The 26,034-nt window shown below is 39.0% G+C and overlaps 1 long non-coding RNA gene across 2 annotated transcripts in view; it reads right to left on the bottom strand.

The window, feature by feature from the left end:
• Nucleotides 1-6,898: 6,898 nt before the first annotated feature.
• LOC106017714 (uncharacterized) overlaps nt 6,899-26,034 on the bottom strand; it is a 51,101-nt gene continuing 31,965 nt past the window's right edge. Inside the window, exons 2-5 of one of the 2 annotated variants that reach the window (XR_011807849.1) lie at nt 21,494-21,549; nt 8,856-8,968; nt 7,965-8,197; nt 6,899-7,838 (exon numbers count right to left, since the gene is read on the bottom strand). This is a non-coding gene — a long non-coding RNA (uncharacterized lncRNA). The remainder of the gene's footprint in view (nt 7,839-7,964; nt 8,198-8,855; nt 8,969-21,493; nt 21,550-26,034) is intronic. The other variant, XR_002403087.4, reaches the window with a different exon arrangement.

Genomic DNA, 26,034 nt, shown 5'->3' with positions numbered 1-26,034 from the left:
AGGCTAAGGGAGAAGACTAATAAAAGAGTAAATGAATTGTTTTATTGATCAACATATGCTCTGAATATTCTCTTGTTAAAAGCTTACATGCATGAGAGAAAAGGAAAGTTATAAGGAAGATGGTGAAGAAAAATAACAAGGCAGCGCTGTGACTAGTGTCAGCCCTTTCTTTTAACATGTGACGGATGCCCGGGAGAAATACAAAGATGCCATGCTTGAAGGTTAACAAGGGAAGCAGAAGCTGACATTGTAGCTGGTCAGAGATCAGGATTTTTATAACAAATGAGAAGAAGTGCTGGGATGGATATCAACAGTCTTACTGTTGATCAAGCAGCTTGCTCAATGATACAGAGAATGCAAACCTAGGGATGGTGTTCAGGGAAATCTCAATGTCCAATGTGGCCATACTGAAAAAAAAAATCAAACATTTACATGTTTATGAAAGAACTAGTAATTGTACATCATGACCTGTTGCAGGAAGAACGGCCGAAAATTTAACAGGGGTGGATAGTGTCTCACACAAGATTATTGGTCAAAAGCACTCAGACAAACAACTGCAAGAAAACAACCCCACCTGCAAGAAAACAACCCCCTTATGATTAGCAGTCACGTAGATCCCATCCTTGAAGCCAGCTGCTGGCAACAATATTTTTCTAAATTCCTCAGGCGGGTGATGTGGGAACACTGTCACAGCAACTTCTCATAGTCGTCCTGGTAGCTTGGTTTGCTCAGCTGCAGCAAGTCATGGCCTTCTTGCTGTTTCAAAAATCCCTCAACAATGACCTATTGTGTTAACATGGATTTTGTTACCTGCTTTGCCTTATTCTGTCTTCTTTAGTGTAAATTATTCAGTGTAGTGCAGTCTAAAGACAAATAATTGATTATCTATTCTTTGAGGAGCATGCTTCCTAGGAAGACGTGTTCCAGAAATAATTATGCACAGATTTAATTGTTTTGGTACCATATAGCTGATGTTAGACAGATCTTCATGTCAGTGTTGTCACACTAATTATATTAACATCTTACAGTTTTCCATGGTTAGAGTCTTATATAAAATAACTGTCTTGTTATGAATAGACATTAATCAGTATCTCTACCTAAACTAACAATATGTCATGACAACATGTATCTTAGCTGCACACTGCTAATCATACCAGAACATCCATGAGACCATACATAGTAATACATATTTAAAATATGTTTAGTATTAATAACATCCAAATTTAAGTAAATCACAGAATCACAGAATTTCTAGGTTGGAAGAGACCTCAAGCTCATCGAGTCCAACCTCTGACCTAATGCTAACAGTCCCCACTAAACCATATCCCTAAGCTCTGTCAGGGGCTCCCACTACATAGAGTACATCTGTACTATTGTGTAAGCTGCAGTTTCCTTATTAGTTCTTAAAAGTTATCAGGTCATATTCCCTCTTGAGTCATTCATAACAAAAGACTACCTCAAAGATTTCAGGCTTTGCAAGTGCAAGGGTCAAAGAACGACATATTCTGGCAGCTGTACTGAGACAGGAAAAAGACCAGGAAAGATTAAAAAAAATAAACAAACAAATAAATAAAAACAAAAACAAAACCATACCAAACAACACAACTTTCTCTCTTAAACAATCCCATTTTCATACAGGTGAAATAACTCCAATAATATAGATTTTCTGATTTTCACTGTTATATTCTTTAAAATTAGATAAAGTGGCATTCAATACCTCATACACACACATTAAAAAATATTTTTTTTTCTTGTAAATCTTTGAAGTTACAACCACTCAAGAGATAACTAACAAATCAAAATACTTCATATAGATTGTTCCACATAAAATAATACTATATATTTTATATATAGTATTTCCTCTTAGACCTTAATTGAAATCATCATAAACATCAAGTGAAAAAAAAAAAGACTCCTTGGGCAGCATTTGTTGGCATGACATGATTTATTTATTTATTTATTTATTTAGAAATGAGTAAAAAAAAAAACCATAAAATACTACTAATTTTCAGGATTTGCTAAGTATATCACCATCTGAGTATAGTCAGTTTTTCACTTCACAAAATAGGTTTTGTTCTTTAATATATTTTTGAAATGGAGCAACGGAAAAGGCTTATTTTCCTAGTCAAAGAAAAAAAAATCCTTTTCATGTTTTATTAAATAAAACTTGGCAAAGAATACTGAGGTCTAGAATTCCACAGAGAAAAATCTAGAGGAGGAAAATAATTTTTGGCTTTGATTATGCATTATTCTAAATTTAACAGGGGCTCTGAAATGTGATACTTAAGGAAACACAGCTCTGAAACCACAGACTGTTTTTTTGTTCGTAGACTTGCAAAACTGCAAGACACTTCAAGGAACTAGAATTCTACTAAAAACAGAAATTTGAATTTTTTTGGCAGTAGTTTAAGAGTGGAAGGATAAAGTGCACTGCTGGTCCTGCAAGTTCTCATGTCCATAGGTCATAGGTAACTGTAAAACTGTGATCAGTTCTAGAGATTTTCATGCAGCTATTCAGTGGAATACAGTTAAACGTATCTATAAATGTTGGCAGCACAAGAGCAGAAGTGATCACAGCACTCCCTAGGGAAAAAAAATCATGAATGTAAGAAAATCAAAATTTGCCAGTTTAATGGTGTTACCCATCAGATTTATTTTTGACATTCTCTCAGAGCATACCAGAGAAATGAAGGCCTAAGGAACTCCTGTATAGTCACTTTGTTTTAAAATGCTTATATGATTGGTAAGACATATGGTTAGATATATATTTTGACAAATTTAGAACTCACTTTTTGGAGGATTATTTTTCAGCTCTCATTTAAAATAACATATTTATTTAGCCTGAATCTTTCATCCTGATAACACTTCCAGCTGCTTACAAAAAGACTATGCTTTTATCGTTGCCTCTCTTTTACATCTGTTTATCCTAGACTAGTAAGCAGTTTAATCTTTCCTTTCAAAAAGCATAGTGCACTCAAAGCTTTTACTATAAACTACTAATAAAATAAAGTGAACATACCAATGAAACACAATGAATAATGGTAATGCGATAAAATGTTAGGTAGCCTTTTACTAGCTTGAATTATATAGGTAATATCGATTATATAAGATAAAAGAACATTAACTAATCTTTATATATGTACAGATACACAAAATAATCTTCTGAAATGCTAAGCCATGTGATGGAGAATTAATGGTGCCTTCGAAATGGGGGCTGTTGGGATGAAGTAACTGTTCTGACAAGTCTTGTTTTCTATATTGTCTTCACAAAAAAAAATAAAAAAATAAATCATCTGTTTTAATTTCTCAGGATAAGCATACATACAATTCCATATTTGCTACATCTGTTCAATAATTTTGAAATCTATAAAAGCCAAAACACTAACCACTTTTGTCTGTCCCATGTTGCTTCTCTGGTAGCATTCATATAGTTCTCAGGAAATACAAAACCCTCAGATGTTACATGAACTATCCACAAAAGCTTGAGCAATTCTTCAAAAAGATTCTTACAGAGACCATTTTCACAGCACTCAATTTCCTGGAAATAAAAGTCACCAGTCTCGTTTTGTGTAAGGTATAGGGTGGCCTTACTGACTTCAGTGGGTACAGTGAGCCTGTGCCAGGTAATAAACTAATCAACTCTAACGCCATTTAGCTGGAAAAGAAAGAATGGAAAGAACGGAGAAGAAACACATTTTTTAAAATGTTAGTGTGGAGGGGAGGAAGGAGATTGTAACAAGGTGGATGTGTTATATCAAACCTTAATGGTATCACTTCAGTTTTGTTCCATGTAAGCCTAGGAAAATCAGCATTTCCTCAGCTCTACATCTTTAGTATGGTAATACCCCTCCCGCCCAGCCAACATCTCTTCTATTTCAACTAGAGGCCCTTCAGTACAGAGGCTCTCGTGGGTGTATGAGCATCATCCAGGTTAATGGGGGCTGGTGTTTGCACAGGTTCTGGTCTAATAACCTGCTAATGTATTACTTGCCATTCAAATTGATCTTTGCCAAACCCGCTCTGAAATGGGCAGTAAATTGGAAATGATAGCTCAAAAAACTGTAACTGAGAATTACAGTTGACAAAACAAAGATGATTGGCCAGGTCTCTTCTCTGTCCCTGAAGGATGTCATGGGTAACTCAATTAAGCATAACTGAATTACACCAAAGCAAAGGAATGGTAAATCTGGCCTGATGTATGCAAAAATTAATGGTTGCAGAGCAGCAGGGACCCAGACCATGTCTGAACTAAAGATTTCTGGTGAGGTGGCTGTACAGTTGATTGAGAAGGAATGTTGAGCGTGAGATGAAAGTCAAATTAAATCAGTATATTTGTAGGGAGAACATTAAATATTAGTGAAATGACATGAAGAGGACAATGCAGATGAGCTGAACGAGGTAGAATTGGTTATACTGTTTTATTTAACTTAAAGGGGTGGTTGAGGGGAAGTGACAACACTGAAAAAAACCAACACATTCATGCTAAATAGCATGCAAATGCTAGTAGTAAACTGAGTTTATATCAACATGTTATAGAGCTCATTTCTGTGATATCACCTTATAGTTTATGGTGTTTTTTTGTTGCTGTTCATTTGTTTTTAATAGAAAACTCTTCTTGTATAGATGTACATATGCTTTCTCCTTCCAAAATGGCAAACTTTTGCTCAGCTTTGAGTTTATTCATTGTCATTAAAAAAAACACAACTTATTTCTAAAATATATTTATGAAGTTATCAGTGCTTCATAGAGCATTAGAAAGCAGTCAGTTCAAAGGCATTGTATAGCTTGTATCTCTCTGTCTAGCCCACCTCTGCTCAGAGGGCAGCCCATCAGCAGGCCTCAGCAGCAGTACCCTGGGTGAGCTGTGCCCATGTCGCAACACCTACATGGCATCTCAGACCAATGCACTTCACCCAAATGCAGCCTCTCTGTCAGATCTGTTGTTTCTCTGTCAGATATGTTGTATCTGAAAAATGGAGAAGGGGTCTGCTGGGGAACCTCAGCCATGGCTTGTCTGTGTGCTCAAGGGACAATGATCCTGAGAGGCTCCTCTCTTGGCAGTTCCCCCACCCTGAAAGGAGCTGGGCCTGTTCAAGGCACCATCTTAGTGAGGGACCAATGCTCCTCCAACCTTACAAGCCAGTCTTACAGGCTTCATTAGGCCATGAAAGAAAGGTTGCCTTTTCATTTATGAAATTGTTTGTTTGTTTGTTTTTGAAAGACAACCATCTCCCATCTAAAGTTTCTTAATTTGCTCTTCTCTTTTTGACTAGATACACTCCTGAATGCACAGCTGCTGCCTCAAGGGCACCTATGCAGCCCCCAGTTTCCCCCCATCCCAAACACACAACACACTCACTGTGTATAATGGTGCACATGCCAAACATCATGGAGGATTGCTTTGTCGACGGCTTTTCTATGACTTTCTAAGCTATAGCAGAGCCTTCATGTCTGTGTTTGCTAGATGTTTTAATATAATATGAGGAATTTGTTCTGTGTCAGCTATTTTAACGCAAATTATAGTCGCTGTCAAAGGTGCCAATTAGACTGACAAGCCTACAAGCGCAGGTCTCACTCTCCAGAAATTATGTAGTAACATATCATTTCTGCGATTGTATTGAGGCAGCTGTCAGAAACTAATTCAGCATGTGGGCCTCATCCTACAAGGCAGAGTACACGCTTTATATCGGAATTTAAAACCCAAATGTAAGATAAGTAGTGGAAAATGTCTGCTGAGGAGTGTGAACAGAGAGATAACAATGACTCAATACTAGTCAGCCTGAAAAAAAAGTAACCCCAGCCTGTCTGCTGCCTGAATTTTAACAAGCATAAGCTTTTTGTCAACATTAAGACAAGAGACAGTTTTGAAGGAGGGCAACGTTTGGAGGCCTCTTCTACATGAGAGGAAAACACAAGGAGTCTGATATTATTGGCAAAGCCAGGGAAGGGGTCAATGGCAGACAGGAGGTGACAGTCTAGGCAGGTATTTCACAGCACAGAAAGGGAGAGAAAGGTTTTGTAGTGGATCATAGCTGAAGTGACAAGTAGTGCTGTGATAATTTTTCTTTAGATGAATAGTTCTTTCTACCAATGAATGCAACCTCTCTGCCCTCCTCAAGGCAGTACTGACAAGCCAGAAAAAAAAAAAAAGGATCATTGCAGCAGTCTTCTGGTTGTAGCAGGCAAATATGAAATTTGTCTGCAAGAGTGGAGAGGAGAGGTAGCCAATTTATGGATGGTTATGCAGGGAATAAGGAGAAAGTTGTAGCTCTGATGCTGCTTTTGAATCAAGGAGAGAACCATTGTAAAGAAAGACTGACAAGGAAGATGGGGTGGTTTCTGCAGTGAAAAACAATAGGCTAGGGGAAAGATGAGGACCTCTGTTTATGTCTGAGGTAGCAGAACATATATGAAGAAAGTCAGAGATCCAGGCCAACATTAAGACATGATGAAATACAGAGTAATTTAAGTTAACCAAGGTAAGCAAAAGAAATTACACAAACTAGCTATGTGCCGTTTCAAGGCTGCAAGTGAGTTGAAGTGATATAAACAAGAATATTGCCGCAGTTCATCTGTTCCATGCCTGATTTGTCAACTGCAGTCATTACTCTCCATGGCACCATCACAACCTCCCTAGCAAATGACTGCAGAGTTACAGACTGAGGTGTATATGAGGAACAAGCAGCAGGAGAAAATTAATCTGTCATTAACAATCTTCTCTCCTGGAGTGTCTATGCTTTGAGAGAGAAAAAAAAAATAAAAATCTATTCCATGGATAAACTTAATAACTGAAGTTATCTTTACAACCCATGTATTTTGTATTTTTCAGGAAGGTTTATTATTATTATTATTATTATTATTATTATTATTATTATTATTATTATTATTATTATTTTTACAAATTTTAATTCAGCTTTTATCTTCACTGTCTCTCACCAACTTTTGTCAGCTCAGCAAACATAAGCTCAAGTGCAAAGTTGTGTCCACTGCAGTAATACGGGCCATCGGTCAAAGTATAGCCACCTCTAATCCATGCATCACAGGATAGTTCAGCTCACTTTCCCACCATTGTGCTGGTTTTACAAATGAAAATGTTAGTAATAACTTTTTAGGCAGCAAAAATATGACAATGGAGAAGAATCATTATGCAAGACATACATACAAGTCATACCAACCTTTTTCCTTACCATAAACAGATTGTATGCTGTCTACATGATCCATGCAAACACAAACAAAAGAAGCAGTGCAAACCTTATGTAGATACTTCTGCAGTGAATGACTACAATTGCCACAGTAAATGCACCATCTGAACAGGCAGAAAATTTGAAGACAGTGAAGGATATAAGCTATTTTTAAGGAGAAATTTCTTAAGTCTGAAAAGCAGCTTCCGTTTTTCTGAAGGAAGTTTACTTCCCTAGAAATAATTTACATTTGTGAATAGTTTAGACATTCCAGTTTTGTTCCAACTATTTATCAAAGGAGAAATGCATCAAAATATCTAACAGTTAGCAAATCAATTCTTTTGAAAGACCTACAAAGGTGTTTTTGTTCTGTGTGTTTTCTAGTTAGTGAAGCAGACCACTTTCAAACTTAGGTATACAGTTTTGCAGATTAAGATGTGTGCAGCCCTCTTAATGGAACCCAATGATTTCTATGTCCTTGAAACAAATTTTGTGGCAGCTGCTTGTGATCTAGCAAGTATATCAGCAAAAGTGACCCATATGTCAACCTTTCGCTTCACAGCTCTCTGCTGATTGTGAAAGTAGCTTGAAAAAATTCAAAAGGTTCCAGTTCCCTCACTTTAAGTACTACCACATGTGGGTGTTCAAGTTCTTCAGCTATAAAAAAACAAAAAACAAAACAAAAAAAAAAAAAACAGAAATGTTTATGAGGACAAATATTTGCAGGATTTGTTATAATTCTTTCTTCTGAGGAGGCTAGATGTTTCACATCAGTAGTCTTACCTAAGATACAGTGGATATCTTTTAAAGTATATCCCATATCTTTACGTACAATGTTTTAGGATCCCTTGTGACCATCAGATAACATTGAACATTGTGCATTTTGTAGTCTACCCTTGTACTTCAGTGCTCAACTCCAATTGAAACCGGTTCTGAGCGCTTAACATCTTTTGGTGGTTGTACTGGCATCTTTAATTCTAGCCCCAGGTATGAAGAACTGAAGAGATATACAGAACCTGAGGTTGGAAGGAAAAAAAAAAAAAAAAGATTTTTTTTTTTTTCAGGACTGTGGTTTCATGAGTAGTCTACTTAGGTGTTTTTTTGTTGTTGGTTGGTTGGTTGTTTTTTACATAATTCTTCAAAAGAATAAAAAGTTTTTAAACTTCTATGCCCTTTGACAGTAAGCTGTTTTGTGGTTATAACCACAATCTATGTAACGTTCTTGGTGTCACACTGAAGTCAGTCTGTCAGCATAGAACAATGCCAAAAGATAACAAAGATCAGATAAGAGGTACTTTTCTGCTGAGTAAGACAGTTTTGCAGCATTGGTTTTCTTGAGTAATTAATTACTGTGATATCTTCCGTTATGAAGGTCTGAAGTTCTGAAAATGTTGGAAATCTTATTCAGCCTATTTGAATGAAATTATTCAAGGCCACATTCTGAATGAATGAAATATATATACAGGGGAAAAAAAAAAAGTAAAACATAGTATCCTCTCAATTTCTGTGTTTCTTCACTGGTCTGCATAGATTTTGTTTGTTTGTTTGTTTTTTTGTTTGTTTTCAGATGGCATTTTTGTTTGTTTTCAGATGGCATTGTAGACAATAAATAATCTCTTTGCAGAATGTACATTCAGGGCACAGTGTCTTGTCAGTAATGTTTTATTGTCTCACCTGTTTAGAACTGGTGATGTGCTGGCTTTCACACACACACAGTTTGGACTAGCACTGCACACAGGGCACCTCAAGATAGAAACAGGAGCATCGACCCAGGTAAGGAGGGACCACTGAAATTACATATCAAAGATGGTACAATGTGATGTACAAAACTGACCCAGCATAATAATATTTAATAAGTTCTTGTGATAAGACAGCATCAGTGAAGTGTCTTGTGAATGAGTCACGATGACAAGGTGAAGTGTAAGTATAATTTTGGCATTTTTTGAAAAATATTGCCAGGAAAGGGTGTGTTTTGTTGCCTCACTGTATGCATGGTACTTTCAGTGTCTGTATATTATTTCTTCTGGTATAAGATGTGATTCTCATAAGTAAATAGAGGATTACTTTCTGCCAGCATGCTGACAAACACATCTTCTCCTCCATGAACTTTTCATTCTTCTGTGAAGCTGTGTTTTTACTAAGAATAACAGGGGCCATGGTGAGACAAACTGTAAAATTGCTGTCATGATGTATGCAAACAGAAAAGTTACTCTGTCTCTTTTGGGTCTTTTCTACAACAGCTAAGGTTATTTATTTATTTATTTATTTTCTCCAGAGAATTTCTTCTTCATTTTTTCCTTGAGCTTTTTTTCCTGGGGCATTTACTTCCTCTGGCCATACAACAGTAATCATTCTACATGGATACATCTGTAACCCTCTAAGAAAGGTGAATGGAAAATGGACAATCATAAATTCTATTAAAGGATCCGTGGCAAGGAATAAAATGAAAGCAAAGAAATCGGTCAGAAGGCACTGACATTAGAAGAGAATCTTAATAATCCTCCTTCCCCTTTTCTAACTGAAGAAAGTTTAAAGACTTGGAGATTGCCCTTTGGGGTACATATATTGTGCAGGAAGGAAAGACTTACCAACATTAAGAGCAGTATTCCTAGTTTTGCAAAGATGTAACTGTAGCTCTTGTAAAATATATTTGAGATAATCACAAAATAAGTGAACTGCTAACAGAATTGTAATGAACACAGTGCAAGATGCAGAGATCTGCGTGGGAAGCACCTGGGGCTGAGGCATGTTTTGAGTTCCCCTCTGGTCTGATACCTTCTAGGCAGTCTAGCTCAACCTCAAAAACAAGAGTAGGGACAGAAAACTGCAAGGTAGCTTCAGGGCAAATGCTGGAAAGAGAAAACAAAAGAGTGGGCAGAAACAGCATCTTCTAACAGCAAGGTAGAGGTGTTTGGCCTCTGGGATGCGTACAGGAGAAGCTGTCTGAACACTGTCCTGATATCTCCCCTTCCTGGCAAGTGCTGTGCATACATCATGGCACTGGCATTGCTACCACAACCAAGTTTTGCCTGTGGCTAGGTGCATTGGTTTTACATTGACAGGTTTTGGTAGCAGGGGGCTGCAAATGTGGCCTCTGCTAAAAGAGTCCAGGAGCTACCCCGTGTCAGATGAGGGCCAGTTTCTGCCAGCTCCAAAAGGGACCTGCAACTGGCCAGAGCCAAGTCAGTGAGCAATTCTGGTTGGGCCTCTGGGAGAACATAGTTAAGAAAGGGAAAAAAAACTGCTATGCAACAGCATCTGGGAGAGCATGGAATGAGGAACAGCCCTGCAGACCCCAGGCCAGCACAGAAGGAGGACAGGAGGTGCTCCCGGCACACAGCAGCAGTTCCCCCGTGGCCCGTGGAGAGGCCCCTGGAGGAGCAGGCTGTCCCCCTGCAGCCCATGGATCCCACATGGAGCAGATCTCCACGCTGCAGCCTGTCGAGGAGCCCCCGGTGGAGCAGGTGGATGTGGCTTGGAGGAGGCTGCGGCCCATGGAGAGCCCCCGCAGGAGCAGGCCCCGGGCCAGAGCTGCAGTCTGTGGAATGGAGCCCACACAGGAGCAGGGGGTCTGGGGGGAACTGCCTCCCACCCGTGGGGAACCCATGCTGAAGCAGTTTGCTCCTGAGGGATGGATGGACCCCATGGTATGGAGCCATGAGCAGTTCTTGAAGAGCTGCTGCCTGTGGGCAGCCCCCGCAGGCTTGGTTTGGGAAGGATGGCATCCCATGGGAGGGACCCCATGGGGAGCAGGGGCAGAGAGTGACCATGAGGGAGCAGTGGAGACAAAGTGCTAGGGACCAATTGCAGTCCCCATTCCCCATTCCCCTGCATTACTTGGGGGGAGAATGTAGAGGAAGGTGACTGGGGGAAGGTGGTTTATTTTTCATTTAGTTTCTCACTGTTCACTGTTAGTGATAAGCAATAAATTACATTAATTTCCCTGAGTCTGTTTTGCCCATGACAATAATTGTTGAGTGATCTCACCAACCTAATCTCCATCCCTGAGCCTTTTCCACCATATTTTCTCACCCTTTCCCTCTGAGGGGAAAGGGGGTGAGACAGTGGTTTTGTTTGAGTTCAGCTGCCCAGATGGGTATAACCTCCACGAACTTTCCTGGTGTCCCTCCAGGAGGGCAGTAACAGGGTCCCAGTGCAACATGGAAAAGTTCCCATAGAGCATCACTCATCTTCCCATCTTCTAAATACCTTTATTCTTAAAGATTATTTCATATGACCTGAACACAAGATTAGGAGTACAAGTTAACTTTAGGTTTATAGGGATTGGTATGGAGAAATAGACTACCTACTTTATTTGCGTTATGCTGTAACAACATCCTCTATGCCATAAATGAGAATGGAAGAACAAAATCTATTTTGATTCTGTCTGAAATTCACTCCATAGATGTTGTAGTTAACATATTGCTTTTACATTAGATTTTTTTTTTTTTTTTTTTTTTTTCAATTTTGCATTAATGCTACCTTACTAACAGCTAACACACACACTTTCCTGGTCAGAATTTCATAGGTGTAAAAGACACAGATACCATGCCTTCATTTGCAAGTACCAGCTAAGATAAAAAAAAAAAATCCGCATTTGTTCCCTGAACAAGTTTAAGATTTTTTGAGTTCCCATGGACATCCAAGATTTACCCACAATTTTACATATGAAAACAAGTGACACTTTCATATGTGTTTGTCGTTATTTACTAAGCTTGCATTCTCTGTAGATAAAAACTAATTTAAAATTTCATACTACTATTGAGACTACCTGGGATTTTGTTTTTAAGTTCATCCCTTAAAGCCAACAAATAGGCATCTGCTTTGCAAACTCTGTATTATTAGTGTCCAATGTACTTGCAACTCCTTGACACTGCAGGATTCTTATTTTTTTTCTAGATACTAAATGTGTATTCATTTCATCTATGTAATTCCACTTCATACATGGAATAAAGCAAAATATTACCAAATCATCTTCACATAAATTGCAGATACAAAATAACCCCAGGGCCTGGAAGGTGCCTCCCTAGTTGCCTTTTAGGAGGTGAGCAATTAAGTGGGGTTGTGAACCCTTGGGGTCATATTTTACTGTGCTTGTCTGCATAAAAAAGGAGTACTGGTGGTTTGGTATGTGATACTATAGGAGATGATATATATCTGGAAGTGGCAGAGTAGGAGAAAAGCTGAGGAGACTGCAACTAGGATCATGGTAGGAGAGGAGCTGGCAGGGGGAACCTGCCAGCACCCTCACATGGAGGCAGCAGCAGCAGCTCCATGTAGGCAGAGGAGGCTGTCGGCTAGCTTGCTAGCCAGGCTGCCCCCGGCTAACAGGACATCTTTCAAAGCCAGTGCTGGCATTTTCACCAGTCGCTGCTGGGTATATAACTGGTTGGAAAATTTCTGACAGAATAATGTTTCCGCTAAAGAGACAATTCTATTAAAATTGACACATTTCACAAAAAGAAGACAGCATTGATTCATTTGGACTCTTCACATTCTGAAAAATGAACCTTCTCAATCCAATTCAATGCTATGAAAACAATTAATCTCAACTTTACCACTTTGATTTACCGTGCATTTAAATATTACATGAGTTATCACATACGTATAATATATGTAGGTAGTATTCTGACACTAAAGGGACTTAGTGATTTCACTTTATGAAAAAGGCTTCACAGTATCAAAAGGAAACATTTTGATAGTAGATTCACGCTACAGTTTCCACAGTGTCTATTCATAGGAAGTGTGAAAGATGAGGGTTTCCAAAACAAAATGGGAAACTAGGTTTGCCTATGCAATGCACTGATCAGGTTTCTGAACACCTCCGCATGGGAAGCAGTGACTTAAGCTGTAGAGTTCTGCAGGGCAGATGCTTGGAGCAGGCTTTTGATTTCCACAGCCTTGACCATCACCCATAGTTAAGCCAAGGAACCAGCATTGCTATTGTTTTCTTTCCTCTCCTCTTGAATCTGCTGTCAATAGACTCTGCTCTGCTAGATAGCCAGTAAGATGCAGGACTGACCACAGCTGCTCATCAGTCAGCTCTCCCAGCCTTCTGCCTCTGTTGAATTTTAAACTGGGATTCAGCTTTGTAGTTAGTGACTGACCAAACACAGCTGTTAGAAATGTAATGTTGCAGCCAGGCTGCAGGACACAGCAATGTGGGTGTAATTGGACAATAATGATTGAGGTGTGGAACATTTCCTGGGGAACTGATAACCAGCTGGGAGGAGTTAATGTTCCGCACAGTGCTGTGGCTCATTAACCTCTAGCAGATATTAAATCCCCAGAGGACATTCCTTGTAGAGGTTGTTGCTGCTATTTGAAAAGGGATGAGGCTGTATTTTGTTTTCTTTATACCTATTTGTTGTCACCTGTGTTATTTGCATGATGGTGATTTCTTTTGTTTTGACAGAGAGAACTATAAGATTTGAAAATTTCCTCCATTAGCCATAGTAAAGATCTTGAACTCACCAGCTGAAAACTGGTTGTTCCTGCACAGCTGTGCCTAGCTGGGCCAACCCCCGTATCACTTACTGTGATACAGTCCTATACTGACAGTGGAGGTATCTCCTTTTCCATAGGTGAAGCAATGCAAGTATGAGGAAGGGAAATGCAGGGGATGATATATGAAGCCTTTTAATTTATTCAGAGAAATTTCAAGGAATCCTGTAATTCATAAGCCAACATTGATTACCTGATAAAGAGAGCTGTCCCACAAACTATTTCTGAAAAGGAAAAGATGTAAAACAAATATGCAACTATTTTTAGAGGACATAACAGTATAATAACAAAAGTTATTGATGGATGCACCTTTGTCAGAGCAGCTCAATAACATTATCAACTAAATCACATCACCAGTTTTTTACAGTTTTCCTACAGTATTGGAAGCTAGCCTTCCAATTTTTATTTGGTCCAATAAAAGAGATTGCACACAGTTTTATGTCATATTTTGGTACATTTTGAAGTTATTTTCTACTCAGAAGGGGAAATACTCACTGGAAATATCCTAATGAAAACCCAAAGCTTTTCTTTCCAACCTCTCTCTTAAAAATACCAGGGACTGCTCTGGAAGGTATCATCGATTAAAAGTGCTATTACTGGTCTGTCCACTGGAAATTATCTTAAAGTCATTTCTCGTGGAATTACATGATACAGTTACATCAAAGGTGAATTTGGTCCTAACTACAAGAAGAAAGAACAGAATCACGGTGGACAGTGTGGTATTTACATCTGAACATATGGCTTACCAGTGGACTTGGAATTGTTCACTTTGTATCTGCACTGGGAGCATGAGGGAAACACATTAATAGTAGAAGGAATTAAAAAGGCAGAGGCTAAGAACAGCTATCCAGTGAGGTGCAGCCTTTATATATATAACCAGAGCACTTGCCATGAAGTCATTTAAAAAAAAACAAAAAACAAAACAAAACACTGCTTTATAGCTGGTCCTTAAGAGAAATTCTCATTTGAATTACTAGTTGTTGCTGAGAAACTTTGCAGTGACGTGCTTTTATATTAAAGGGCAGATAAACTTGGGCTCCTGTTGTAGAAAAATTCCACTCAATAACAGGGCTGTCTCTGAAAGAGAGGAGGCTTGAATTATTTTTTTTTATTCAGCTCCCTTGTACTGGTAACCTTGACGAGAACAGACTAATGTGGTTGGGTCAGCCTTACTTGTCAAGAGCAGCTTGTCTGTGGCAAGGCTGTGTAGATGCTGGGCACCTGGGCTGTGTTGGGCTGGAGGGGTGTGTGTACTCGGGAGGGCAACCAGCCAATGTGACTGTGCCTAACAGATACAATGAGGGAAGCTGGAGTTGCATGAGGAATATTTTATCGGCAGAGTTTTGACCCTCAACAAGCCAAGCAGTTATTAAGACTGGGACTATGGGCCACTCTGCTGATGCAATGGGCTTTGTTCACTTTTATGTACAGGACTATTTTATATTTTCCAATTAAAGTTGTTTGTCATTTGATCTTCCAGAAGACTCTCCTATGATCTTAAAAAATTGAAGAATACCTGGAAAGCAAATGGGAAGGTCACAGCCTGAGAACCTAAACCATAAGAATAGACACATTTTTAGACAGGGAAGATTTAAAGTAAGACCACTTGGAAAACTAACTCTGGCAGTCACTATTGACATCTGGTACAAGGTTATAAAATAAAAAGGGGAAGAGATTGAAACATATGACCTCAATGAAATAGCTGTTCTTGTGGCATGGTGTCCATGTGGAACAGTATAAGATAAATATACTTAAATAAGAAGAAAATAGACTGACCACTACTCTCAGGATGCAATAAAATACCAAAGAATATTATTCCTCTCTCTTACACTCTGTAAGTATATTACAAGTAGAATGAGGACTGAACTTGAAGAACAGAATACTTTAAAGAACAAATAATAGGAAATTGGTTTCTTTCTATCCTTTTTTTTTTTTTCATTTTCACTATATATAAATATTGTCTCATATCACTTCTATTGTTCTTCATCTAAAGTGCAAGAGAGCCTCAATGTGTGTGTGTGATGCCAAAATACTCTTCGGATTAGAATTAATATTCTACCCTTGTAACACAAAAGTCATTCAAAAACTGCCATAAATGATATACCTAATACCATAAAACAGTTCTGAGACTGGATGAAGTGAGGGCTTGAGGCTTCTTTTTTATATTTCTTGAGTTCTTATAGGGCTTTCTCTGCCACAATCTTAAAAGTTGTGACCTTAAGAATTTATTCCCATAATACTTTGATGTTATTATGTCCAATTTGATAGATAAGAAATAGGGGCCCAAAGAGTTCAAGGAACAAGTCTATGAGACATAACAGTTTGGAGTCCTAGAGTCTTAGTGGTCTTCCTCAATCTTTCTGCTTATCTCTTTGAGGTTACAGCCTATATAGTACACCCATTCTGCTTCTTGAATATGCTCTTCCGCTATATAGATCTGAAATCACTAGGTAACAAGAACACATCTAACCTCTCAGAGACTCAAAGTGGTAATTTGAGTCTGGTCTCCTCTCTAAGAACTGTTAATACTTTTTAATAAATTATTGTCATCAAATGACGTGCTTGGCTGAGGTTGGTTTATACTAGCAGGACTCTCTCAAGAATGGTTATTTTAAATTAAAAAAGGAGTTATGCCTTCTGAGTCTTTCGGGGCCCCAGCTCTGTGAAGTGATTTGGTACTTCAGACCACTAGGCTAAGTAGGCTAACATCTGGAGTCTTATGTCAAGTGAAGTTGTGTGTTACTCAGTAGAAGGGTAAAATTTAAGAATGCAAACGTGTATCTGAAGCGTTTACCTTTTACAAGCTCAATGCTCAAGCTATTGGAAACATCCCAGTAAAAGGACAGCTTTCCCACAGAAGAGAGAAGGTCTTAGGCTGTTGCCGTTCAAGCATCTGATTAAAAACTGTGCTTTCAGACTGTGAACTGGAGTCATGGCAACCCAGAAGGTGAGTCCTTTTGTATGTCTAGCCTTATACGACTGGCCCAGCTGGGCAGCAAACTGAATAAAAGGCTGCAGCCCAGATGGATAATTGACTAGAGGACAGAGCTGGGTCATTCACACTGAGAAAGAATCACTTTGTTTACAGTTAGCCATATTCAAGTTAGATATCTGTTACTGTCACATAAGTATCTCCTTACCTGATGGCAAAAGGTAAGACTAAACAAAATGCTCTTAAGTGCCTCTATGGTTTATGAAATGTTCCTGGATGAATGAACAGAAAAAGCCCCCTAACTTTTTGATGGCTAGAGCTGGAAAATACAAATTCTCTCCCCTCACCCCCTGCTTTTTTTTTTTTTCTAAGATTAATATTACCAAGAGTAGATGCTAATGCAATACTGTGAAACACCTGGTTTTCATCAACAAGAAATCTACCATTCACACATCAGTCATATGTATGCTTATTTAGGCTAATAGCCAAACGACATGGCCTTAAAGTCAGAGATATCTCCCTAGTAGGAAAACAGTCTCAGTTAGAAATGTTGATAGGTTAAGTAAAAGCACATGGACTGGTTGAAAGAGTCAGAAACCTGCTTTAGGGATCATTTAGAGCACACTAAAAAAAAAATCTTCTTTTGTATCCTCCTGAAATATGTACAGTATAGTTCCATGAGACAGCACCAGACAAAAGCAAAGCGGGGGGGGGGGGAGCCTTGTTTTGTTTTCACAGACAATTTGCATATAATGTGAGGATAACTATCAAAGACAGCATTTAGATAGTTGAAAGAATTAGTTTTTCCAGTGCATTCTTGCAAAGTTCTGTTTTCCAGCAAATTCTTTAGAAACCATTTTCTCAGAGTAGAGCAAATGGATTGCCAGAAATCATGAAAACAAAATGACTGTCACCATTGATTAATGAAAATAATATGCATGCTTGTAGGCGCACACTCACTAATCACATTTTCCATATACAAGCCCTGATCTTATATTTACATTCAAAAATATTTATTTTGCATAAAAGGGAACAACAAAAGAAGCTAAAAGTAAATACTCTGTGGGAGAACGCAGTCTGCATCTCCTCTGCAGCAGCCTGTGTCTGAACTGAAGATGTGACAGTAGCAGTCTCCAACTGATACCAGATTCCTAGTGACTGAATGGGGTTATACAAAGAAAAGAAGAGCATGATATTTCCTACACATCATCATGCTCTTGAACTCTCCAGACCAGGAGGTAAAAGTGATGGTTAACAAACTGATGAAAGTTAAGCATTATCAAGTAACTCTTTCTTTGATCTTTTAGCAACATTAAGTCCTCCAATTCTCTAAAATAGACACAGTGAAGAGAGGACTGATGTAATTCAGTGCACTGTGTATTTTTAGACACTACAAATTGTGTGGCTGGGATTTGTCTTGAGTACACTTCTAGACCTAGGTTCCCCACCTTCCTTCTTTTCTAACAGACTCAACAATTTCCAAAGGCTGTGCACGTCCCATCTGTAGCTAGAAAAACAACAAAATCAGACAGCTATGCATACAGCACAGTGGACATCCTCTCCTCTTCTCCCTTCTTTAAGCCTTAGGCCCAGTTGGCACCAGATACCTCATTGTGCAGATGGTGGCCTTCCCACTCTTGCAGTCCTTTCTTTTCCTTGGCAAAGACTGCCAGCTTTCTGGTGAGCATCTAAATTAATTTATCTTTGGGAGTGATGTCACATCTTCAGTCCTATCATGAAGCCCTGGTGAATGGTAATAAAAAGGAAAGGAACCAAGACTTGAAGAACATGTTTTGTGTGTATGCTTTATTTGGTTTGGGTTTTGTTTTTTTTCTTCATTCCCAGTTTCTGCTATAAGCCCATAGCACACAGCCTTAGGTAAACTAGGTTTAATGAGAAAGCAACCTGCAACCAGACATATATTTGTATGGCACATAACAAATAACCTCTTTTGCCTTTTCATTATTTGCATGAAACTCAGAGCATATGGAAATGACAAGCAGTAATTGCAGAGCAGCCAGCACTTCCATAGTTGGTTGGACTGTTCTCACATTCAAAATCTTCTCACTTCCTTTCTGACAGTGCACTTGAACCAAAATCTCAGATCCAAGCTTCCTCTTGAACTTTGCAAAGTTCAAATGAACTAGTGCTGAACGGTGCAGTGGCAGACCATGGAGAGCAAATGCATTATGGAAGTGTTGCACTACCTGGAATGGCTAAGAACAGAGCCTTACATTATTGTAACTGCATCCAGGGAAGGCACACAAAATAGCTGTAGGCAAAGGGCTTGTTTTTCCAGTCATTCTGAAGTATTTTTATCTCAATTTCATCTATGTAACAAACTTCGAGAGTTAGAAAGGAATGCAAACCTGGAAAGGAAAGCCCTCCTGCAAAGGAGTCCCAACACTTTCCTTCCTCTGTGTTCTGGTTTCTCCCTCCACTGCACAAGCCAGCAAAACACAGCTGGGAGATTTACTGGCTTTGGCACTGTTGAGGGACTCCATCATAACTTCACATGTAGGATGGGAATCTTCTTTTCTCTGCCTTTACAACATGATGAAGAGAGCCAAGAAATGGCTAGCTGGCAAGCGGGTTTTTCTCCACTCTTAATAAATCTATATGCACATTTAGTGTTTCTAAGTGTGTAGAATTCTATTTAGTGTTGGAATTTTAGGAATATTTTTTTTGTTGGTACTTTCTGGTATAGTACTGATTACTGATTGTATACAATCATATATTTGACCTAAAACCAAATCTTAAAGTGCATGATCCCTAGAAAGCATGATTTATTTATCCTCTGCTAGCAAGGGCAGTAAAGCCAAAGTTTTCATGGGAAAAGTTTCTGGTTGGGCATAGACTAACAAGAGTATTTTGTGGCAGGGTCAGTTGTGTTTTGGCAACACAACTAAGAAATATATACTCTCACTTCCCTCAGTGACTTTTCTTACCCAGCGTCCTGACTGTCTCAATTCAAACTAACAAGGGAAAACCTACATTTCCTATTGCTGAGAACCTGTCAGTCACTTATAACCACTCACTTCAACTAGAAAACACTAGTCTGTGTTTTTGTGAATAACTCCCTTCGGTATGAAGGGTCAGTGGAACAGTATCTCTCTCTTACATTGCCAGCTACTCATCCATATGAAATATCAGTTCAGTAAGAAATTACATAAATAACCTGTGTTAAAATTTGTATTTATAGAAGGCCTTCTGATTCATCTAGATTTAGTTCAAAAATTTATATTTTGTACAATGTGATTATTCTTTAGATAAATAATTTTCCTTCCTTTTTGAAAGGAGACTTTTTCTCCATTTCCTTAAGATCTTCTGACTTATAAGAGAAATGTTCATAGATTCACATTTTGAGTGGCAATCTTTCTTTGCAATGTTTATGACCCTGACAAAAAGAGAAAAATTTTAAAGATTTAAAGTTATTGCTAGAGTTTTTCATAGGTGAGTTTCTCAAGGAAATCTAATATCAAGCAAAGATTCTTTATTTCTAACAAAACTTTATTTTGGATCTGGACTCCTTATGGAAATAATACTATAATACCAAAGAAATAGTAGAGATGTTGGAAATCACAGGCCGTAAACAGAGGAAATAATTCAATTTTGAATAGGAAGGAGCTGGAACAACCAGAATCGTACAGGAAAATGAGGGCAGAAAACCTAGGACAGTGAAATGACACCTCATATATTATTTTCTCATTTCAATAGACAGCAATTATGAAGACAACATTGAATTGGTTGGGTCATAGCAAAAATAGACTTTTTCCTTTTGCAAAGAATCAACCATCACCAGGTTCTTCAAAAAAACTCATCAACTCAAGCACCACACAACATTCAGTGGGTTGTACTTCATTTAACTTCACAACTGTTTTAAAAACAAATACTGAAATGCCATTTTCCACTTTTATAGTGCACATCTACCTTCTGGTAAGAACTCTAATTTTCCCAGAACTTAAGAATGATGTACATGTATTTAAGTGGGAATTCAGAACACTGTATTTGTACACACCATGAGGTAGAGCAGGTGGGAAGGGAGTGGGGAATTGGTGATGAAGGATAATTAATGGTCTGGACTATGTATTGCCAATTTCTTCCATTTGAGGAAGAGTCAACATCAGGAGTAATGTTTACTGAGGCTAGGAATTTAGAACCTGGGAACATCTGTTTTTTTTTGTTTTTTTTTTTTTTTTTTATTAACAAGCATACCTATATGGCAAAATGAAAAGAACAATGTAAAAACTGGATTTGGTAACTATAAGAGCCTCCTCCTCCTCTACAGGAAGTGTGTTTTTCAATATATATATATCTCTTTAAATATATATATATATATTTATATATATATATATAAATATATATATATATATATATATATATTAGCTTTAGATTACATAACCCTGTAATGCTTTGCTGCTTTTTTAATTAGTCTGTTATCATTATCTTTCAAGCAGCATTTCTGAGCAATCCTGCATGTCTTTTAATCTATTCTGTTCAGGGCAAACTCTGTGACTTGTTTTCTATACAAGTATTTTCCAAACAAAAAACTGTCATCATCCTTTGTACCTTAAATTGTACGCTCAGCGGTAGAAAGAAGGCATGACAATTCTAACCTTCTCAGGTATTTGTAGTCAGTGCAATATTGCAAAACATCAAAAGCATTTGAGCAAAAATTTTAAAAGCACGCAGAGAATGTGAGATACTTTAAAACACTGAGCTTGCAGTGATTGGTATATCCAGCAATGATACTCTACCATGGCCTTTTAAAAGCATTGAATGCCTAGTGAAAAATGCCATACAACTTGGAAGCCAATTTTTAAGCATTTTTTGTGTGGCTTCTCTTTGTAAAGGAAGGAGAAAGATAAGCTGTTACCTTGAAAGCATTCTGTAAGAGGCACTCTGCAGCTACAGTTGTACTGTGACTTTTCTCTGTAAATTAAACAGCAAATTTCCACAATTACCTAAACAGGTAAATGCTGAATCTTAAACCTTCAGTAGGTCCTTTCAAAACTACTTCTGTTTTTCTTCTTTCAGGGAGCTTTGGTTTCTCTAGCAGCCACAAGAGTGTGGAAAGAAAAGCAGTGCATAAAGGTGAATTCATTAGTTTTTACTCCAAAAACAACAACAAAAGGACTAGAGCTGCAGCTTTTGGAGAAAGAAACGAGATACAGGACAAAGGGCAGGCTTAAGGCAGGGCTTTTTTCAGGATACGGTTTTAGTCTTTCCATTTGAGACTAAGCATGTTAACTAGGTTAGTTTGGGCTCAGTTACATCTATCTTAAATACCCAGACTTTCAAAAACGGATTACAATGGGCACAGGAATTCTGAAAAAGGAAATAAGTAGTAGTATAGATATTGTCTATATCACCATGCTTGAGGAGCCCAGGATGTTAATTCTCTGGAATGGTTGCCATACACATAGAACTGTATTCAAGTCTGCATATGACTCACTCTTTGCTTTACTTGGGGGAAAGGCTTCTGCCCCACTGCACCCACCCAGAGTCCCACAGACTCTGTATATGCACAGACTATAGGGCATGCCCTACAGCTGTGGTGGCTTCCCCAATGCTGAGCGTCTTCTGAAAGGAGACCAAAGCCAGAAGTAGGCATGACTGTAAGGCCTTACCCTGCTTGTACATGGGCTATCCTCACTAGTAAGGGTGGTTCCTCCTTACTGTTTGCTGGTCCCTTCCCCTATCTTACCCCAATGCAAAAGAATCAGCCCAGGTCCTCTACAGTCACAGAATAGGAAGCTCAATTCTCACAATCATCATGAATTAACACCAGGCTACCCACTGGCTAACTACTTGCCTGGTTAGTGCCTACGCTAACACCGGTTAGAGTGGGTTGCATTTTATTTACACATTTTTTATGTATGTATTTTAACCTTTAGTCCATAAAATAGTAAAAACATAAATAACCAAGGACATTGATTCCTGCTCTACAGCTAGCATCCGTATCATCCATGCAGTCAGCCTTCCTTTCACCATGTGAGCTGCATACACAACTGCCTGTTAGTCTGGGGGATGACATCTAACCTCCTGTTATTTTATAGGAAGATTCCAGTAAGACTTTGACATTTCAAGCTGGTGTGAAGTGCTATGGTCCAAGTTGCTCCAGGTTAGCATGGTCGTCTTCCATTTCTGAAGCCAACATGACACAGGATGCTGGTGCTGCCAGCCTCCCCTCCAGGCAGTTCATCAGCTCAGTGGCCTGCTGGCTCTGCTTACATACCACAGTATGTTGTGATTTGCTGCTTTGGGTCTGATATGGAATTTGAAGTTCAAGTCCTGGGGGGTTAAGTATCAGATATTTTGTTGTTTGTCAGGTCCAAAATATTTTCTGTCCTGATGCGCCTGAACTGACTTATCAGTGTGCTTTCTTTTTATAAAGCAAACAAAAAACAACACACCAGCAAACCCAATACCTTGCACTGAGACCTGATTAAAAATAGTGATGGCAATTTTTCAGAAATATATTTTGTTCTGTATCTTTGTATATCACTGGAACTTCATGAAAGAAACCAGACGTTTTGGATGCCTCCAATTCTGCATTTGTTTCTTACCACATTAATGAAGGCTGTTTTTCCCTGTTCTAGATACACAGCACTTCTTGAGAAGCTAAGTACCCAGAAAACCTCTAAATACATTCTGAAAATTTGAAACTTGGTTACATTAAGACCTTAGTCCTGTATTTCTTTGACAGAGCTCCCTTTCATTCCTATTGTCATCTGATACAAAGTCTGTTGTTTCTCTCCTCCTTTTGCTTTCTTCATCTATTATTTTAAGTTCTTCAGCACAAGACCTGTGCTCACATGTTGTCTGTAGCACACTGTAAAGAAGCTACAGGAGTAGAGGTCTTGTTTGTCATTGTGTCCAGGTCCCACCTTCCCTGTATCACTCCCAACATCAGAACTCTGGCGCATGGTCCAGTGCTGAAGATACATCTCTGACTGCACAAGATGAACAAAAATTTTGGCAGAAGAACAATAATCTGGAGAAAATATAAACTGTAAGGAGAATTATGCTTCCAACCAATTTGTTTCCTCAGCTTGCTGTACACAGATAATGTGACCAGCCAGCTTGCTTTTCCATGGTACTGCTCCTTTCTCTCCTGCCTTCTCTATGAAGATGTCCCTGCCATATCTTCACTGGACACTGAGTAGCTGCAGCATTATAGCACCAAAAAAACACCCTAGCTCCAGGGACAAAGTTTTCACTGTAAGAAGTGCCAAATGGAAGACTGCATCATGTGCTTGTTTTACAGGGTTACAGAAATAGACTTTCTGACAGATTATCTCTGTGGAATCAGCAACTCTTGTTGTATTCCTTTCATAGGCACTTTATTGCTACTGATGCCCAGGCTTGCTCATTTGGCATCCTGTGCTGCCTTTGCATCAAGACACAAAGCAGGCTTCCTCATCACTGCACTGGCTGCACATATGCAGAGGCAAAAGGACTGGGAATGCAGCACATCCCCTACCACCAACCAGCTTATCTGCACCCTGTACTACTGCCAGGACAGCCCGTGGCTGGTGACTGCATGGAGAAAGCCTAGTTTCTGAAGGGTCATCTTGGCAGAGGGCTGGCAGCCCAGAAATAGCAGAAACAACTGTATCAGGAGAATTTTAGAAGTCACGGGAAACATTTGAAGCTGGAGCTTGCCAAAAACAGGATGGAATAGTACACAGCAAAGGTGACTTAGAGGAAGCCCATGCCTCTCCCCAGCCTCATCCCAAATTCAGACCTCATTATGTCTCTGGTTTTCGCCTCAATATCATCACAAACCCTCCTCTTATTTGTTTTCTGAAGATAGGGCGCGATGTATGAACATAAGACAACAGAAAACTTCTTCACGTACTAGTATCATGAGACAAGCATTGACAAGCCTTTCCTGGGTACTTGCCACCCATAAGTCCTCCTGCAAGTGCCAGCAGGACATTGAGGAAGACAGAACACAAAGCCACCTCTGCCTGCGAGCACCAGGGTAGCTGAGATTGTAGCAGTTCCTCCTTTTGCATAAGCAACCCTGTTGTAAGCAAGCGGCTTGAGACAGTACAGAGCTGGCCAACTCCTTGCCAGGGGATGTGCTTGTCTGCACTGCCCCAGAGGCATGGTCTAGCCATTATCCCTGCCTGCACTACTGGAAAGGGCTCTGCTCACTTCCTGGGTCAACAGGGCTCCTTGCAGATCATGCAAGAACATGCACATCAGCACATGTTGGGGTGCCCATGCCACCATCCTCCTCCTCTGCTCCACCTCAGGCCATCTCAATGCTGCCAGCATCACTGTGGCAGCCCGTAAACCCCTTTGCTTGAGGCTGCAGGGACAGGAGGTCACCTGTTCCTCCTTACTGAGCATCACACACATCTCCACATGGTGGTAGGAAGGAAGATGGGGCATTTGTTTGCACAGGATGTCTTTTTTTTTTTTGAGAGCACTTAAAGACTTAAGCCAAGCAAAATTTTCCCACCAAAACCATAGCAAGAAGCAAAGTCAATAGGAAATGAGTTAACCTTGCGAAAACCACAACTAATTATGGGATTGAAGAGGATTATTGCAGTTTAAGTAACCTTAAGAAGCATTATCTATCTTGTTTATACTTGTGTCAGATGCAAGGTAGAGAGGTAGACTGTGAGTCATGGCTGTCAGTCCATCAGAAAAAAAAAAAAAAATAACCTTCTGTGAAGGACCTGGTGAAACACCAGTACCCAGGATGAAATGCACCTCTTCTCCAAGTTTTATTCAGATGCTCTTGTTATCTGGGAAGCATATCCTTCTAAGAGATCAAATACCATGCTTTTGAGCATTGAAGCTGAACTGAAAGTGAGTCAGACCTGGGATGTTACTGGACTGAAAGAGACAATTCAGCACCAATAATATAATTTTTGCTGAGAAGAGGCTGCAATTTATCTCATGGAATATGCTTCTTTCCAGGATGTTGGAAGAGTAACCACTCTGTTCCAGCTCACGTTATTTAAGTGTTCAAATATATAGACATGTACATGTATATCCATGCCGAATCTACTTTAATTTTCTCTGAGCAGATACACACAAAGTTTGCTAGAGGACAGTCAGTTCTAATGATGAAACATTTCCCCTTTTGTTTGAACTGAAAAATAACCTGAAAACCTTTCTCTGGTAATAAACCCATCTTTGTAGCATACATTTTTTTTTTTTCAAAAAAAACAAAAACAAAAACAAAACAAAAACAAACAAACAAAAAAAAAAAACAAAAAAACTTGGAGTACTCACAAAGAAAAACCTCATCAAGATATCAAAAATATATATTTTGAAGCACAGGATATAGCAGCATGCTCTTTGATGAATAGGACTTGCTCCATTTTTAAGCAGAAAGTGTCTAATGAAGAGATGCAGGCTGGCAAAGCAGAATTGCAGGTTATTTGCATCCCA

This window comes from Anas platyrhynchos, chromosome 3 (assembly GCF_047663525.1).
Source record: "Anas platyrhynchos isolate ZD024472 breed Pekin duck chromosome 3, IASCAAS_PekinDuck_T2T, whole genome shotgun sequence".
Taxonomy (NCBI): domain Eukaryota; kingdom Metazoa; phylum Chordata; class Aves; order Anseriformes; family Anatidae; genus Anas; species Anas platyrhynchos.
This window is presented reverse-complemented; position numbering and strand designations above follow the sequence as displayed.